This window comes from Astyanax mexicanus, chromosome 24 (genome assembly GCF_023375975.1).
Source record: "Astyanax mexicanus isolate ESR-SI-001 chromosome 24, AstMex3_surface, whole genome shotgun sequence".
Classification (NCBI taxonomy): Eukaryota; Metazoa; Chordata; class Actinopteri; order Characiformes; family Acestrorhamphidae; genus Astyanax; species Astyanax mexicanus.
In genome coordinates this window covers 19917277-19936796 of record NC_064431.1, presented here as the reverse complement: position 1 = coordinate 19936796, position 19520 = coordinate 19917277, and the positions used below count along the sequence as shown (strand labels likewise).

Below are 19520 nucleotides of genomic sequence, written 5' to 3'. Positions count from 1 at the left end.
TGGTCTTTTCCGACAGCTGGTGACATATAACCTGTCTATGAATCTTGTAGTTCGGGCACAGCTTAGGGCATAAAGTTACTCCTCCTTTTCTTCCGAAAGTACCAAAGCAGCCTCTTGTATTACGGTAACACTGCGCCCGAGATGACAGTTTTTGGAGGAAGGCTGCTGTACCGACTACCAGCAGATGGGCTGTCAAGTGATGAAGTAGGTATCCCAGAGCGTGACGTGTTTCTCAGAGCAAAGTGACTTCTTGAGTGAGGAGTTCAGAGAAAGCCTTTTGGGTTAGGTTAATATCACCGGCTAGTCAGCTGATGGGAGACCGCTTGACATGTCTTGCAACGGTGACGAGCCAATATACTGAAGGCTGACCGTTCCATCACGAACCTCCTCCTCCCAGAGAAAATAGTTTGACCTTGTCAACAAAGAGAGCGGTGCTACTACAAAGCTGGAACTCGAATGCACTGGAACGTACAACCAACACTTACCTATTTGAGTTTATGGAAGCTGAACTTTCAAACAGTGGGAATAGAACTGTGGGAGTAAAAGAGATAACACTGATGCTGTCCCCCTGGAGATAAAGGACATTTTTTTTCTTCATTGCAATATCCTGTTCTTTCAAACATGAGCAGAGATTCAATTAAAACCACACAGAGAAAGCATAATGAGTAGCTGGAAAATATGCACATGTCTCAGTGATACTTGATATTGGAAGAATTCATGACCAGTCACACATCTGACCACTGAGCATTATAAAGTAGAGATTACACTTTCTAATACTGGTAAGGAATGTAATAGGTTTGCACGCAAACATGAGTAAGAAATATTCAGAAAGGGATAAACCGTGTGCATATAAGCTGCATCCCAAAAGCTTGGCTGCATTTCTCGACTGCTATGTCAGACAAGGACACAAGCTGACATCCGGAGTGAATTTGAGGATGCAAATGATGTATACTGGTGTCTGGAGGACATATTGGTTTGTTGGTGGTCATCAAAAATTGGGCAAAAAAAAAAAAAAATTGCCTCGGGAGTGGGGTTTAGCACCACAACAAGAAGGTTGACAAGAAGGTGGGGTGATGTTATCAAGATCCTGAAATTTCAGTCATCCCAGACTTTTGTATCCAGAACTGCACTGTAAAAAGCAGAAGAAGTAGAAGTGGGGGGACGCTCACCAAAGAATGTGAGAATACTCATCAAAAAGAAAAATTCTGCCTTAGCAATTCTGCCTTAACAGTGCAAACCCTCAGGAGGGGCAACCAGAATTTCAGACAGGTCTGATTTTCTTGCAACCATACCATTGCTTATTGGTAGCTGACCGTGAGATATTAATCAGTTTTGTTACCCCATGTATACTACATGATGCATGACACACGATTAAGTAAAAATTCCTATCCAATCCTAAAAATAGTCACATTAGTGAAAAACTGGCTCAAAATGGAAAAAAAACACAGTGTATGCTCGCCATTACTGGTGTGTACAGGTGAATGTTTTCCCAAGCAATCCCCCGACTTAACAATTTACATGACTTTTGGCATATCAGTGCATTATTGTTTAACTCCAGCTAAACAGCAAGGTATTTCTGAGGTGTTTTTTTCCTCCTTTTATTCCCTGAACTCTCAGTCATTACCTGACTCCATTTGGAATTGAAAACTGGCCTTTCAATTCACTGCCCTGGTCAATGGTTCTGTGCCTCACATCTTCGCATTTGAGGAAGCAGCAAATCACTACATCCCGCTAACAAGCAGGGGAAGTCTTTTTGCTGCTTCTGTCGGGGGAGAAAAGACGTAATTAGTTGTGTCTAGGACACAAAATGCCGAGCACGGGCAGTGGGGGAAATAAATTGCTGAGCTGAAAAGGAAACGGAGATAACTCATTTGCTCTTGTTCTAAAAAAGAGATACTCCCTTAGTGTTGTCATGGCGACACATCCTGCCAGCTCCCGGTCGGCACGCTACCCCTCGGCCTTCTGCTCTTCCCAGCCCCCCGGGGTCGGTGTTCGGAGGGGGTGAGGTGGTGTGGGGGAATGTGTCTCCCTGAATGAATTAGACTAATGAAGGACAAAGTCATTAGGGGCGGTGGACGTACAACAGAAGTCAGAAGAATGTTGGCAAAGCAGGCAGGCAGAACGAGATGGAGGAATAGGACCCGTGGCAGATTTAAGAGCAACTGCTCGTCGCAAACCCAAACAGGTGGTTAAAGGTTCCTCAGATGCTCGTTTTGAAGACATTCCAGCAGATGACCTGTTTACTTCTTTTATAGGGGATGAAAGATGGTCCCAGCTGGTGGTGTGAATCAAGAAGATGTTATACTGGCAACTAAAGAGCATTTTAAATCTAGTCAGTATATCTGATATCATTATGAGACTGCTGTGGCCATTTGGTGCCATGCCCCCGCCCAAGCACAGAAAAGCTGTGCAAAGGGTTGGTGCCAGTGACTGGCTAGGTATTCGCTTATGGTGGCAGCCATTTGCAGATTCTCAGTGCTCGGAGGTACGACTTCGAGATTAGACGAAATGAAAATGAGGATTTACTTCAATGGGCAAAACATTTACAGCAAAATGTTACATCTACACTAATATGGTTTATGTTCAATTAATAATCAATTGTGTGGAAACTATTTGGTTTAGTATATCTCATAGAGTCCCACATGGTTCTATTTTAGAGTCTATTAAACTTAGTAATGTAGTTATTAAAGTAGTATTAAAGAAGTGTGGGGGTACATACAGGGTTGAAGAGAGTAAATAAAGACTTTAGCAGTTGTATATACAGTATGACTACAAAAAGCAGAGAGTCCTATTCTAATCATATATTTTTGTATATATTACAAATATTGTATAGTATTGGACTTGTCAAGCTGTGTGTATGTGTGCATTTGCACATCTTTGTCAGTAGTTGGTGCAACTTTTGGTACCTGATTGCAGCATTTATTAGAAGGGATTTTCAACCAATTTTGAGACATGTGAAGAAAATGAAGAAAAAATAAACTATGAAGTCTATACGGTGTATTGGACACATCACTGCTACATCTTCAAAGGAGTTAAATATCTGAGTAAAAATTCTAAAAAGAAAATAACAGTAAACACTTGTCTACCACATCGCAACAAGATGGGAGGAGGATCAAAAAGAGTGAGATGAAGCGCTTGATTACCGTTGCACTCCAGATCAAAAGAAACTTCAGAAAAAAAACATGACTCATTAATATATTCTTATACAGATTTGTACTAATAAGAACCTCCATTTGTCCCGACACTCCCCACTCCCCTTTTGATGTCAGAGATGAGAATAGCTACGCGAGTGCGGGAAATTGTTCTGTGTATCTGAACATCAAATTAGATCAGTGAAACTGAAAAACAAGGGTAAAATGCGGTCCTTGATTTATTGAACTGTGCCTTATTCATTTTTCCTTTTTTTTCCCAAAAAAAATTCGTGTTTGCTTTTTCGGAGCGCCTTTTGGTTTCTACATTACCTGTGGGGAACGCTCTAAGATGAAGGTTGCGGGGCCTTTCAATAGGGGTCATGCACCAAGAAAAATGGGAATCAGCACCCCTGTGGTTCCTCAAAGAGAGAATGGATTAAAAAAACGAATAAAAACAGACTGAGGTGCGCACCGCCGAGAGAGTGAGAGAGGAAAAAAAAAGAGAGAGAGAGAGATAGAGCAAGAGAGAAAAAAAAACATGCAGCGAGATATGTATCACAGGCTGAAGTGGATGAGCAGAAGAGATAGTGAAAGAGAACAAACCTTTCAGATGGAAATGAGAGCGGACCATAGAAACCAAGGCCAGTCGCGGCTCGCCAATCATCACCATGGCAATCCACACTGGAACACAGGTGGAGGAGACAGAGTCAGGGGGGCTGTGTGAAGAAAGAACAGAAGAGAAAGAAGGTCTATGGCACGACTTTATATCATATAGAACCTGTATTCTGGAGAGAATTAATACCTTGCTGAAAGGTAGACAAAATTGACTAAAAAATTTGGTCTTTTAAAAAGAGGAACAAAAAGGTTTGAGTGATATCTTAAAAAAAGAACCTCCTTGGGAACATTAAAACTGTCAATATACCTGAAATAAAAATGAGTGTGTTTATATTTAAAAAGCATTAGTGATGCACACAGCATCCCCCAATTTCTTACAAATTTGTTAACAAGAGATGGATTTCAGCTCAGTACTCCTTGTGTAAAAAAGGATTTGGTGTGTAGTGAAACATGCTAACGTTTATGAACTTTTGTCAAATAGACCACCTCTGTTCACCCCCAGAATTCTGAAATAAAGTGCTTTTAGCCAATGCTCCCAACAGGCGTACAAAGATAGCTATAGAAGCATAGTGTTGCCCATGTAAGAAATGGCATTTTTACGCCATAAACAATCTCAACATAGCTTTACACTCCACACATTGGTAAAATTCTGAGGGCTCTGACATTTAAAATGAGACCATGAATTTCCACAGAATTCATTTTACAATCTTTTCCCCTATCCTACCTATTTCTTTGTGCTAATCAGTCAACTTATCGGGGAACCGGGTGTATAAAAAAAATAGTTTTTAATAAACCTATACACTTTTTAAACATACCTGTACACTTTTAAATATTCTCAGTGCCTCGTTATAAATATCAAGGCTCTCAGAATTCTAACCAATGAAGTGTGGAGTTACTTTGAGCTTGTTAATGGTGTAAAAATAGTGATTTCTCTGCATGGGCAACATTATGCCCCTATCACTAGCATTGTAAGCCTGTTGGGAGCATTGTTAAAACCGATGTATTTCGGGAATACTGGGAGAGAATAAAGGTGTGTTTTTTGACAAAAGTTCATACTTGTTATCATGTTTAACTACACCACAAGTCCATTTCACACCAGAGTTCTCCTTTAACTGAAGTATTCCCAGATTTGCATGAGTTAAAACAGACCCTGGTAGTAGAAATAAGTAAGCAATGTTTAACCCAGCACCCACCAGACGGTTTAAACACACTCAGTGTGTCACTAAAACTGAAGGATTTAAATCATCTTAGTTTTCTAGCTGATGTATATTGCGGTTTTATGTGTTAAAAAAATCTGCAGCATGAAGTTTTTGGCTGGTTGCAAAGCAAAACTCGGATTATTTGACTTTCTGGTGTGAAAACACCGTAATTCATTACCTTGTTTGTTCTTAGAACCTGTCCTGACTGATTGTGATTGGACTCAGTTACGACCTCATTTGTTCTTAGACGGCTTTCTCTGACCGTGATTGGTCTTAATCACCTCCTGTCAGTAATCTTAATCACTACCTCATTTGTTCTGAGACATCCATCCTGTTACAAATGGTCCTAATCACTTCCTTGTTTATCTGGATCTTCCACCTGACTGTTGATCCTAATCACTTATGTTGTATGTATTTTAATAGAGATGAGAAAATCGATTGGCTGTGTATTAATATCAGCTGATTTTTTTCAGACAAAACATGTGATGAGTGATTGGTTGTTATTTCTCTAATTAGTCTGTCCTGAGATCTGATCAGATTGTATTCGTAAGTATTATATAACAGTTATGCCATGTGGCATAAATAACAGAATATATTAGAGCAAGTGTCATACTGTCAAGCTTCTCAGGAAAATATTTTTACAGTGCATGATGACAGATATTTAAATGAATCCAACTGAATTTAACTTTGTCATTATACTAGCAGGGTTGTACAGTACAACAAAGTATTTAACCCTCTATGGTAGGGGTGTGACGAGACACTAATATCACGAGACGAGACACGATACTGGGTTCACGAGAATGAGACGAGATTTAAAAATATTTTTTAAGAAAACGTCAAAAATGAAAAATGGCTTGAAAACTAGAGTTTTATTTTACAAAATCATATAACACAAAATTAACAGACTGGTTTCTCTCACATATTGATTCTATAAGAAATAGAAATAAGAATAAGAATAAAAAATAAACTTTTCTAGGTCTTATATAGTGCAAACAATAAGTGCAAACCACAACCAGTCATATTAAGCCTATGGTTTGTGTTTTTTTTCTCCTAAATTTTTTCTCCTAAATCTCAGCCAAACATACAATTTAAAAAGTGGGTATGCAGTCTATGCGACGCATAGGGGTGCCAAATGAATGCCCCAAATAAATTTTCTCTCAGGAGAAACATCCAATCAGCTTGCTGGTTTTGAGGAGCGCGGTGGGCTAGTAATGACAGAAGTATCTCCTCCACCCCCTCATTCTGGTGCCAGGAGATCTCGTTACACCCCTACTCTATGGCATAAATGTTATAGCTATTTTTGGAGGAAAATAACAACCACATCTCGCTACCATCATTCCCCTAATAAATGTAAATTTGGTCTAACTGAATATTGTGGCAATGGGGCAACAAAAGTTAACAAATACATATATTTCATTTTTATTGATATTTTTTTTAAATGTTAACGTAAAAAAAAAAAAAAAAGATTCATTTACCAATTAGTGATATTGAATACCATGATGTGGCATTGACTCCTAGCTAAAAGGATTACTCCACCTTTAAAGTAAAATCTCAACTTCTGGCTGCCCCCTAGCTAATTTTATTGGATGGAGACATATCTTGTGATATTATATTGAAAAAAAAAGAACACTATAGAAATGAAAGGTATGGTGTAATAACCCGAAAAGTGTTTTTTGACTGAGGCCGTAGAAGGTTAGGTCTTCAGTGCAAAATAGGTAGGTTTATCAGTGTTAGTATTAGTACTACTCCTACGATTAGAAGGATAGATAGATAGATAGATAGATAGATAGATAGATAGATAGATAGATAGATAGATAGATAGATAGATAGATAGATTAACACCAAGTTAAAAGGTATCCATTTATAAGTTTAAAAAACAAAGCAACTCATGTCTTAAACAAGCTTGTTAGCTAGTAACTGATATATATATAATCAATGGTGTTAGCTAGCTAGCTAACATTTAGCTACAGCATATAGTTACACTGCTTGTCTACCTATATGGCTACATCAGTTTTATGGATATTAAAACTTTTTCTGAGGAAATGCAGTGCTTGCTAACAAAGAATAAATTCAGTAACATCAATATTCACCAAGACAAAAGTGGAAAAATGTACAAAAAGGCTAGCTAGGTAACTTAGCTAGCTAATTAGCTAGTTATTTTCAGCTAAATCTACATTTACATCATACTAAAATATGTATTTATTTATAGTTTATATTATTTGTATATTATGATTTAACTGGCCTATTTCAAGAAATATCATTATTAATATTTACCTCAACACTGAAGTTAAGCTGCTGACTCTGACTGCTTTCCTCCTGTTGCAGCTGAGCTGTGAAATTAGTTAAGCTAGCTAGATAACCTAATTTCGATAGTTAGAAATAAAAAAACATGCTTATTATTGTTATTAGTGTCAGCCAATGACTACACAGTCATTGTTGTTAGCTAGCTAGCTAACATTTAGCTACAGTACTTGCTAACAAGGAATACATTTCGTCCCATAAAAAAATCATCAAGACACAAAATATAAAATACAGAACGGCTAGCTAGGTAACTTAGCTAGTTAGCTAGCTAGGTGTTTTTCAGCTAATGCTACAATTAACACAACTTTTATATTATAATACTTTTTATATACTACACAATATTTATGACACAATATTTTGACTGAAATGGCCAAGAATAGAGGTCACCACGCTAGCTAGCTAACATTTGGTTACCATAAAAATTCAAGACACCAAAAGGCTAGCTAGGCAGGTTAGCTAATGTAGCTAGTCAGCTAGCTAGGTGCTAACTAACTTTAGAACTAACAACATATTTATTTATTTATATAATATTTATTTATTTTATATAATAAAATATTTATGATACTCTACATTATTCCTACTTATCTATTACATGTTTAAAACAGTACTATATTATAATATTCATGATTTTTACCTCAGAACTGAAGACCTTAAGCTGCTGTCTCTAGTTGCTTTCCTGCTGCGGCTGCAGTTGAGCTGCGAATTTAGCTAAGCTAGCATTCAGTGGGGAACCGTCATGGCCCTCTACACCCTCTCAGAGGGCCTAAAATATTTTTAAAACATAAAAAAATCGACTTATAGTTGGCAATCAGCATCTAAACAATTACCAAAAAATATAAACTAATTATTCAAACTTGTCTATAGAGAATGGGAACGTGACGTCAGCAGACATAAACAACGCAGTGCATTGTGGGATTTTAGGACACGGAAGCTTCGGCAGAGACGGTTTGACGGGTGTTTGTTTGGCGGTTTTGTTTACTAAGTGAAATGGTGAATGCTTGTTGCGTTATCAAGTGCCACAATCGCTCCCACGACCGGAGGGGGAAACGTATTTCAAATGGAGTGCGTTTTTTCAGCTTCCCAGCTTGGAAGCAACACGGAGGATCACAGCTCGCAGAGCTAACAAAGAGACGCCGCATAGCATGGGTGGCTGCTGTAAGACGCAAAAACATAACCTTCAGCAGTATTTCCCGACACATGTTTGTGTGCTCACGACATTTCCACACAGGTAAGGTTTAATCAAATCATATGTAACTTGCATGGTTTAGGACTGTTGGCTTGTTGCTGGCATTACTATCTAGCTAAACCCGAGTGAACAATCATAATCAATGTATGCATAGCTAGCGTGCTAACTTCACACGTCAAGCTGCACAGCGCAGTGTGTATGTATGTATGTGTGTGTGTGTGTATATGTGTGTATGTATGTATGTATGTATGTGTGTGTAGGTATGTGCATGTGTGTGTGTGATTGTGTGTGTATGGTGTGTGTGTGTGTGTGTGTATGTATGTGTGTGTAGGTGTGTATGGTGTGTATGTGTATGCATGTGCGTGTGTGTATGTATGTATGTGTGTGTAGGTATGTGCATATATGTATGTATGTATGTATGTGTGTGTAGGTATGTGCATTTGTGTGTGTATGTATGTATGTATGTGCGTGTATGTATGTATGTATGTATGTATGTATGTATGTATGTATGTATGTATGTATGTGTGTGTAGGTATGTGCATGTGTGTGTGTGTGTGATTGTGTGTGTGTATGGTGTGTGTATGAGATTTATAATTCCTGAACTGCTCGAATGTGTAGGCGCTCACGCCACAAACAAGGTAGCTAAACACGTCAGGAATAGTAATTTGTGGTAGCTCGTTAAAATCACCTGTCCACTCATGATGTTCGTACGGATCAAGCCCATTAATTCCCTCAATTTTCTCAAGGTAGCGTTCCTTTGCTTCTTTGTTTAGCTTATCGCGGTAAGGTATCTTGCACTTGCTCTTCGCACGGTCCATTTATGTTTTGATAGAGTGTCCTAAAACATGGCGGCCGCTACCCAGCATGCAACGCGCCATGACGTAGTTGCCCACACTCTATTCAATTTGTGTTGGAACATGAGAGGTTAAAAAGTGGAGCCGTTGTCTCCCCCTATCGGAACTAAGATGCATCTGCAGAAGGTTGGTTATTGGTGGGCCTGTTGTTAATTAGGGATGCCAGTGTCAAATGACAGTAAAATGACAGTAAGATCATTTCCACCTCCTGTGGCAACCCTGACCAATAGCTAGTGAGAGAAACTAGCTAGCCAGCGCTAGCTAGTTTGTTGAGTCATGATGAAAGCGGAAGCTAGCACTAGCAAATTTGTTACCCAAGCTGTTTTCTAGATGTTTTCTAATTAGAAGTTGACAGAAGTTTGGCCTTGACTTCCATTGAGAAAGAACTGTTAATGAGTTTAAAAGCAAAGGATCCGTTGCATAACTCTGCCATTAACCACTTCATCCAAAACGACAGGAGAATGGATTTCATTTTCAAGTAATTTTCTGATGGGTGAGTTATTCAAGGTTGTTTAGGCCACTGTGCCAGCTGGTTTGATTGTGTCTGCGCTGCTGATGCTGTTTGTGTAATATTAACGCAAATTTAACGTGAATTAGATGTGAATTAAGACATTTTCTGTGCACTGCTCTCATTGCGGCCACAACAAGCTATAAGCTAGCTGCCACCACCAATTAACAAAGAAAACAAGAGAAATCCCAACAGAAATAAATAATATTTAACCAAAATAAATAAAAAGAGAGTAAATTCCTCCACAAAATAAACTAAAAAGAACGGATAAAATTATAAGAACGGATCAGAAGCCGAACTTGCTTTAGTTTTTTCACCAGGGTCATATTCAGATTACTTTTTCAACTCAGGCTCATAATGACAGTTAATGGGGCAGGTCGGGTCGGGCTCGGGCAGAACGTGTACGGGCCCGGGTCGGGTCCGGCTGGACTTTAACATTGTCCAGATTAGACTTTAGATCGGCCCCAAAAATCCAGCCCAAGCCGAGCTGAGCCTGTGAAATATTCTAAAGGGAGAATAAATTAAACAACATTTATTTAGCTCAATAGGCATCCTTGTGAGTTCCACATGGTAGAAAATGAAGCAGCGCACGGCGTCATTCAGCCTCAAGATTCCTACATTTTGGAGCCCTTTTCTGCTTTTGTCCCTCGCTCTCTGTAGTTGCTTCTGTTGTTGCTTAAATTATGGTATAACAAGTAAAAAAAATAAATGAATGTAGGCGTCAAAAGGCGACGGAGGGCCGAGGTTTCAGAGTCATGGTTCACTACTGGCTTAGATAGGTTAGCTAACTACCCAGGTTAGATGTAAAATTCAGATATTGTGTAGAATTTTGTAAGTGTTCTTTGTTTCTTTTCTTTGATTCTGCTATATGTAATTATGGGCACTACATGCTATAAGAATATAGGAAGCATAATGCTGTCTTTGTTGTTGTATACCTTGTGGTAGTTCTAGCTTCTAAAATACCAGAATTTATTTATTAATTATTCAGCAGAGTAAAGTATATTAAACTATTTCTTTTTTTTCCAACTTTACAACTGTTTTGGTAATTTCCTCACATATGGATATTATCAATATATCCACAACAAGACTGATAAATTACTGTTTTAAAAAAGTGAATTAGATTAACAGGCAGAATTCTAACTTGTGCTACCTCATTTACACAGACTCACTTCTGACACCAAAATTACGCCCTTGGATATGAAGTAAAAAGCATTAATAACAGCCTGCAGTGTACAGCCTGCAGAGGCTTTTACTGCCCTTTCTCCTCCTCAGAAACGCGGGTTTGCCTCTCGTGGTGTTTATTAGGCCACAGAGCGGAGAAAAGCTGAGCCGTCATCTCGAGACTCGTCAAACTCGGCCCACCACTCTTTTTGTGAAATCAAGCGTCGAGAGGTTCTGAGGGTATTACCTACCCTGAATGGGAGCGTATATTCTGTTATTCACAATACTCCTTCATCTTTCTCTTTCCCATCGGTCACACATGCAGTCACACACACTCTATCGCACACACACACACTGCAGTCTTTCATCATGCTCAGTGACCCTCGAAAGAAATCAATATTCTGTCTTGTCATGCCACAGGAGCCATCCCTTCTGCAGCAGTTTTCCCCACCGCTTTCTTTACCGACATGTTCTGTGTACTTTCACTGAAGGGAAAAGGAACATGAGGACAGTGCACGGTTACGGATTCATCAAAAGTAAACAAATCAGATGCTTTCTTGACTTTTCTGTAGGGATGTCCCGATTTGATCTGATGGAGGAGGGTCATTCCAGGAATATTGTTTGCCTACTATCAATAAAATACAATTAAAGATGCTAAATCTGACTATTAAATACCTGTCAATAAAGCAGCAAATAGCTAATGTTTGTGCAAATTATAGGTGTGCCATATTGTATCATACGCGATAATATCGCCAACCTTTTTAAATATCGTAAATGATATTTTACCCTAAAATGTCGTGCCATATCACCCACATCTAATTATCACATCAGGAAACTACGTTTTTGGCTATTTTTAGCAAAAGAAAAATTCACACTGTTCTCATTTCCAATTATATATCTACTGGAGACAGATTATATCTGTCCAGTGTTATTTATTTTACTTTAATCCTGGATATATGGGGATATTTGTGTGCATTATCAATATCATGACATTCTGGATCACTCTTCTGTTACAAGTCTGATAAAATTCTTGTTTTTTTGATATCTCAGTTAGGGGTGTGCCATATCATATCGTACGCAATTCTAAAACTTTTAATTTATTTGCAGTAGTGTATTCTTAATTTATTTTTTAAAATTCAGTTCATTTTGTCATATCGCCAAGAGTATCGTTATCGCCAAAATACCATGAAATATCGTGATATTATTTTAGGGCCATATCGCCCACCCCTAGTGCAAAGTGGAGTAAAGACATCCTGAGCAAAGAATGGCATGCTAGTACATGTTTCACTGCACTCTGGAAAGTTAGCGAGAGACAAGACAGTGACCACACATACAGCACTGCACATGCAAGATGGCTGAGTGCAGGACGAAACATTCAGGTGAAAGTGATTGTACAAATATTTGTAAAATCCAGTACTTTATGCATAAAGTAATTTAAAATGCTGACACAATACACCATTACTGTTGATTTAGATGCGGTACTAACAGACACAGCAGACAGACTTAGCAAGATCAATTAGCTTTGCTGTGATTTTAAAAGCCACAACAGGTGGGTTTGGCAAGGTCTGGCCAAGTTAAGTCGCAATGCAATAGTAACAGATACAGCAGTGGGCTTAGCAGGGTTTGGCTGGTTTAGCCGTCATGCTAACTAACACAGCAGGATGGTTTAGCAGGGTTTGGGCTGGTTAGCCACAACGCAGCTTGGATATGCCTCTAGTTGTAGATATGATGGTGCAGTACGTTTCTATGCAGCACTGTAAAATAGATTTGGAAAATTCTTTATTTATGTTTTGAGAACTCTCCTCGGTGCTGCCACCTGGTAACAGAGCTTTGTGGCCACCAGAAGACACAGACTAAACTAGCCTATACCTGATCTAAACTTAATTTGGGCCCGTATTAAGAGTTGTTTCCCCCTCCCACTCCTCCCCAGATACAAACCTCATGCGGGTTGCCAGATTAACAAACAGTGGCAAGCGACAGCGAGTCTTACTCTATTGTGATTAGTGAATGCACCACATTTCAGTGTCCGAAATGTGGTGGTAAATAACCCAGCTATGGTTAACGACCTAACTGAAGCTTAGTGATTACCTGTTTAACTGAAAAAAAAGCCAGCTCACCAGTTACTATGGCTGCAGCAATCCGTTTGTGTGCTGTTGTCTATACCTGGCAACACTGAGTGTGGAAATGGGACTGGAGGAATGGAAGATAAAACCCACCCAGATATCTGGGACGTACCAAATAGTTCAAATAAAAAAAAATAAAATACTGTCTGAAGCTCTGCTCTGCTGACACCATGACACCAGTTGTCATCCTGGTTATATCCTGATTATGTTATGAGTTACTACACAAAATATAATCCTTAAAAGTCCTTTAAGATGATAAGAAGAGCCTCCTATTAAAGAATCAAGCATACGTGCAATTTAACAAATGTAAACTGATCAACAGTTAATACTGATACTTGCTCATCACCTCAGCTGAAGGTGATGAGTTGGGACTGTAATCAGGAGCATCCTGTCCTTGTCTTGTTTACTTCTATTCAAACTTCCAGCTTCTGTCTTGACTTATGAATGTGACATCAAGCAAAAAACATAGGGGGGAGTGTAGCGGGAGGGGATTGTGCATATTTCTCGTTCACAAGACTGTCAACAATGGCGTATGCATGGCTGAGAGCGTAAATACTGCACACAAAGGAGCTCCCAGGGGTCGACACTGCCAGGCTGCCAGCGAACGAGGCACCGCAAGAGCGAGGAGCTTTGTGAACAAAGTGAGCGCCCGTGCCCCTGCACGCGGAACCGATCCGGGATGCTGCCAGTCAAGGTGAAGTGACACGAGATTTTCCAGTGGCTGCGTATGAGAACCGATCTGATGGCTGAGATTTTTTGGGGCTCGGCTGGCAGCGCCTAGACTGATTTGGCGCTTCCGAGAGGAACTGTCCAAACAGTAGCGAGAAGATAGCATTTGTTATTGTGTGTTTATACAACAGATCCAAGAAATCTGGATTTATTGCAATATTTTTGAGAAAACATTGTGAGAAGGCACAAAACAAGCCAGCAGAGATAGACAAACATAACAATCATTAGTAGTAATAAAGATAATTGGTAGGTTAATGTTAATATGGTGTGGGGTGTAATTTCATAGCCAGTGATGTCAGAAATTTGTTACTTAGTGACACATTACTCTTATCTGACCATTTTTTCAGTAACGAGTAATCTAACGCGTTACTATTTCCAATTCAGTACTCACAGTAAAGTTACTTATCCACGTTACTGTGCGTATTAAAAAGATTTTGTAGCGTGCACCGTTTATGGTCATCGTTTTGTTGCTGGAACTTACAATGGTTGCTGTCGGTTGCAACCATGCCAAAAAAAACAACAAGCTAGCGAGCTAACAAGATAACAGGCTAAAGCTAACACACGCACACACACAAATAAATACACAGCGAGCCCCCCCTCTCTCTACACCTCACACATACACACAGTGAGCCCCTCTCTCTCCACCTCACCCACACACACACACACACAGCGAGCCACCCTCTCTCTCTACACCTCACACATACACACAGTGAGCTCCTCTCTCTCCACCTCACACACACACACACACACACACACAGCGAGCCACCCTCTCTCTCTACACCTCACACATACACAGAGTGAGCCCCCCTCTCTCTCCACCTTACACACACACACACACACACAGCGAGCCACCCTCTCTCTTTACACCTCACACATACACACAGTGAGCCCCCCTCTCTCTCCACCTCACACACACACACACACACACACACAGCGAGCCACCCTCTCTCTTTACACCTCACACATACACACAGTGAGCCCCCCTCTCTCTCCACCTCACACACACACACACAGCGAGCCATCCTCTCTCTCCATCTCACACACGCTCTCTTCCCGGCCCTCTCTTGCTACACACCCCCCAATTACACGCTTGTCTAAAACCCTAGACACAACAGAATATTTTAACTTTCTTCTTATGTCTCTGGGAGTGACATCTGGCCTATGCGACACTCATGTAACACCACCCAGCAACACAAACACTGGAAGGAGGAGAGAGATGCGCATTTTCTAGCTGAAAAAACAGATAGTATTCTAAATTGGTGTCAGGTAAAGACAAAAATATCAAGGTTAGTTACTCTTTGCTGGTCACAAAGTGCTACCTAGCTTCAAAAACAACATCAAATTTTGAAGAGCTGCACACGTACAGAACACTTACTTACTTATTTACTTAAAAGTAACTTAAAAGTAACTTAGTTACTTTTAAAATCAAGTATGCAATCTGCTGCAATTTCAAGAGTTTGAGTTAAAGACACAGATGCTGTGCCATGAGCGATTGCATCACCAGACCTATTCTTGATTGTAAATGTGTGGGATACTAATAGACGTCCTATCAACACTCACTCTTTCACTCCTACCACGAAAAATCTGCAGATGGAACTGTATAAGGATTTTTTCGAGATGTATGGGCTGGATTATCACAGAACACCATTAGGAACCTCTACAATGCTATGCCGAGATATCTTTCATGTTTAATTACACATGAAATGTGTTACACACTACTTCTGTATGTGTACCTAGATACGTATAACCAAGAGTTGCCCATATCAGTCTAAAAATTTAGCATTTATGGTTCATGGCAGTCCGAATGGCATTGCAAGCCCATACTTCCTTCTAGCTGCAGCTATTTATTTGAAGATACTGTAAGTGTAATTTAATCTGAACAGGGCTTACGGCTTATTGTTTTTGCTACATAAACCCACACATCACGATTGAATCTAAGGAAACAGCTGTTGAAACTCAGCAGTTTACACTGTTTTTGTTTAATTGATTAAAACAAAGCAGATACAACCCAGATAAACAGTAGCCTACGGTGTATGTATACAAGTGTACAGTCTTGTTATTCAGATCTCGCTTCCAACACTTCCATCACCTAGTAAGTACAAGACATGAACGGATCGCTCTGATAGTGTTATTGCATATAAATTTGTTAAGTCCAATTTAGAACCCAGACCGCAACCCCTGTCTCATCACATAAATCACGCTAATTAGCCAAGTGCCGCTCTCCCCGCGCGTATCTCTGATTGTGGGTTGTGGCGAAGCTGGAACTGGCGCTGGCGCTGAGCGATAGCCCACTCAATCACCGTTCTCCGTGGGAGAGATGGGCTTTCATCAAACGGAAGGCTTCCTGCAGGAACAGAGCCGGTGGCCCAGAGGACGAGGAACTGACGTATGCTAGGCGCTAACAAGACTGTTGTTGGTACAATGAGCCATGCTAGAGTTTCCATTCCTGATGAGTTCATTCTGCGCCTCTTTGACACCGGCTGCTCCCCTGGCTCCCTCTGCTCTCCGCCGGTTGATTTTCCAGATTGGCACAGAGGCTTGTGGAACCTATATTAAACCTGGCTCTTCTCCCAACCATGTTAACTCTTTATCACTGGAAAATATCCCAACAACAGCGGCGGCAGCAGCAGGAGCAATGATCATTGATGTTTTCATTTCATTTTTTTGCCTTTTGACCTTTTGCTTAGTGGATGTTTTAGATGCTATTTTCCCAGGGAGGTTCACTTATGATATTTGCATGGTTTTATGTAGTAAAACCTGTTTTCTAACCTCAATTGATCCATCAAAAATCTCAGAATTTTGCAGACCGTTTTTGTTAATATGCACTAAGGCTGTAACAGGGTTCTTGCTCCATTTTAGAAGTTAAATTCGTTGATTTTTAAGACCTTTTTAAGACCTTAACAAATATAATTTAAGACTTTAATTTCTTAGTAGAAAATAATTTATTTTATTTGAAATTGAAACGTTACTTTTTCTATTTGTTATAAAATTTTTCTAATTTTGTTCCAGTTTGATGCAGAACACGTTAGCATGTTAGCTAGCTCTCCGCTAACCCTAGTTAACATTAGTATGTTAGCTAGCTCACTGCTAATGTTAACTCTGCTAACCTTAGTTCTCTCCCCGTTAGTGTTAGCTAGCTCACAGCTGATGTTGGCTAGCTCTATGCTAACTTTATTTCTCCTCCCAGTGACGTTAGCTAGCTCATAGCTAATGTTGGCTAGCTCTATTCTAATCTTAGTTCTCCCCCTGATAACATTAGGTAGCTCTGATGTAAGCTAGATCTATGCTAACCTTATTTCTCTCCCCAGTGACATTAGCTAGCTTACAGATAATGTAAGCTAGCTCTATTCTAACCTTCGTTTGTTCCTCAGTAACATTAGCTAGCTTTCGGCTAATGTTAGCTAGCTCTATTCTAATCTTAGTTCTCTTCCTGGTAACATTAGGTAGCTTGCTGCTAATGTAAACTAGATCTATACTAACCTTATTTCTCTCCCCAGTGACATTAGCTAGCTCTCCGCTAATGTAAGCTAGATCTATGCTAACTTTATTTCTCTCTCCAGTAACATTAGCTAGCTTGCTTCTAATGTTGGCTAGCTCTATTCTTACCTTAGTTCTCTCCCTAGTAACTGACAGCTAATGTTTGTATTTGTTTTCCCACTGGAATAAACATACCATCAAAAATTTTTATACCTACAGCAAATTTACGAAAATGTAAGACCTTAACTATCCAGATTTTAATGTAAGACATTTTAAGACTTTTTAAGAACCCGTGGGAATTTAAGGACCCACTGTATTAATGTTGTCAACACTGAGAGACTCATCTAAAAATATAGTTTTTAACGTCTGTAAATTGAAATGTAGTCATAACCCTAAATTATATCCCACTCAAATGAATATAACATGGGTAAATATTCTCATATCCTGTAGTGATGACCAAATGTGATCTTGCATCGTACAAAATTGCACCCCACACTAAGACACCAAGCTTTTTGGACCTTTGATTGCTTTAATGTTGGTGCTGAATTAATGGTGCCTCAGTACACAGATGTATTGGTTGTCAGACCAAAATTGCGTTGGAGTTCAGGAATATATCTACGCTGATAGGCATGGAGGTCCATGTCCAGCGTGTTTCTATCTTGGCGGTAGGAAATACAAGTGCGCCACTGATCGATTTAAACCCTGACAACAGTCAACAGTCAGCCACCCAATACTATCTTAGCCATGCCGGAGAACTTTGCGCGTTGTGTACACTCCCACTTGTTACACACACAAATAAACACGCTGGAGCATGCAAATCCTCTGCTGAGATGCGCAAAAGTGCCGCACTGTTAAGATATGGACCCGCCAAAGTCTGAGCGCACCTGACTCTTAAAGGAAATGACAACTGCCACACTAATTGGTTTATTTCATGTTTTGCCCAAAACACTCCTTGAATCCTGCTGCATTATGTGCAATCGTCCTGTGCATCATAGATCTCTACAATAGGGACCTTAATTTTTTAACATTTTTTGTTTTTGGTAAGCCTTATTATTCTTCTGAATAGCACTGCAGTCTAACACATTTTCTTTTTTGATGATGAATAAATGCCACAAATATACAATAAACCTATTAATAAACTGTGGAAAGAGGGGTGTAAAGTTACTGTTGAAGGGGAGACATGGCTACATTATATCGCAGTCATCCAAGAAAAAAAGCTATTATCTTTTTACAAAAGTGTTGTGATGAAATTAAACTAATGAGAGCTAAAGAGAAAAAAAACAACACTTCTAAAATGAGCATAATCAGATGTGTAGCTAATGGACATGTCAGCTAATTATAGTGAACAATGGGAAGCAACATAGAGGACCAAAATTAAAAACTGCTAATGTTGAATTTTGGCCCCAAGGTTTGCATTTCCCCTCTATATGTGCTCTATTTGTACAAATTATTTCTGAAAAGTGACTCTAAATTGGACAAGCTCCTTTAAACACCAGGCAGTTCTTGGATCACTGCAGTCGGAGATATAAAATCAGCCTCCAGTCTCCAGACTGCCGGCAACTGGAAGGAGATCTGGAGGTCTAAAAAAAGCATCCCGAGAAGAAATCCCAGGAAATGCTGTGTGAACACTTGATTCTTCTTTAATTCCTTAAAGGCTTTCGGTTTGCTTAGGCGCCGAACGCCTGAGCAGCCGATTCTCTAATGAGGTTGGATCATGGTAGCTGGGGTAGGCGCGTTTGGAAAGTCGCCTGGTTGCCAGACGTGGGCGCTGTCATTCGCGTGTATCGGAGATCAAAGCATACGAGCCGAAAGTGTCCTCAAAGCGTCTTAATTAGGCGGCAATGTATGCCTGAGCTTCTCATAATTCACTCTGACACAGCTTTCCCTGGGAAGTTGGAATCACCAAGGAGTTGTTTAAAGTTTGCCCGGCCCGCCAACAAAGGAGGAATAATGATAATGTTTTTTATCTGGGAGAAAAGCTTTTCTCCCCAAACAGTCAAAACAAAGAGATGATTCAGTATAACATTAACGTTAACTTTCGGTGAACGATGACAAAAATACATTTAAGCTACCGTATATTTTGGACTGTAAGGCGCACCGGATTATAAGGCACACTATAAATGAACGTCTATTTTCTTGCATAAGGCACACTGAATAATAAGGCTCATGTAGACACTAGTAAAGATGCCTACATTTCCTTTCAAAGTCAAACAAGCGCTGGATGTTAATCTACACA

The 19520-nt window shown here is 39.7% G+C and overlaps 1 protein-coding gene across 1 annotated transcript in view; it reads left to right on the top strand.

Moving 5' to 3' along the window:
- The first annotated feature begins 8111 nt into the window (after positions 1-8111).
- Positions 8112-19520, top strand: part of lrrn2 (leucine rich repeat neuronal 2) — a 176645-nt gene continuing 165236 nt past the window's right edge. Inside the window, exon 1 of the mRNA XM_049471958.1 lies at positions 8112-8474. The gene's annotated coding sequence lies outside the window, so the exon portion shown is untranslated. The remainder of the gene's footprint in view (positions 8475-19520) is intronic.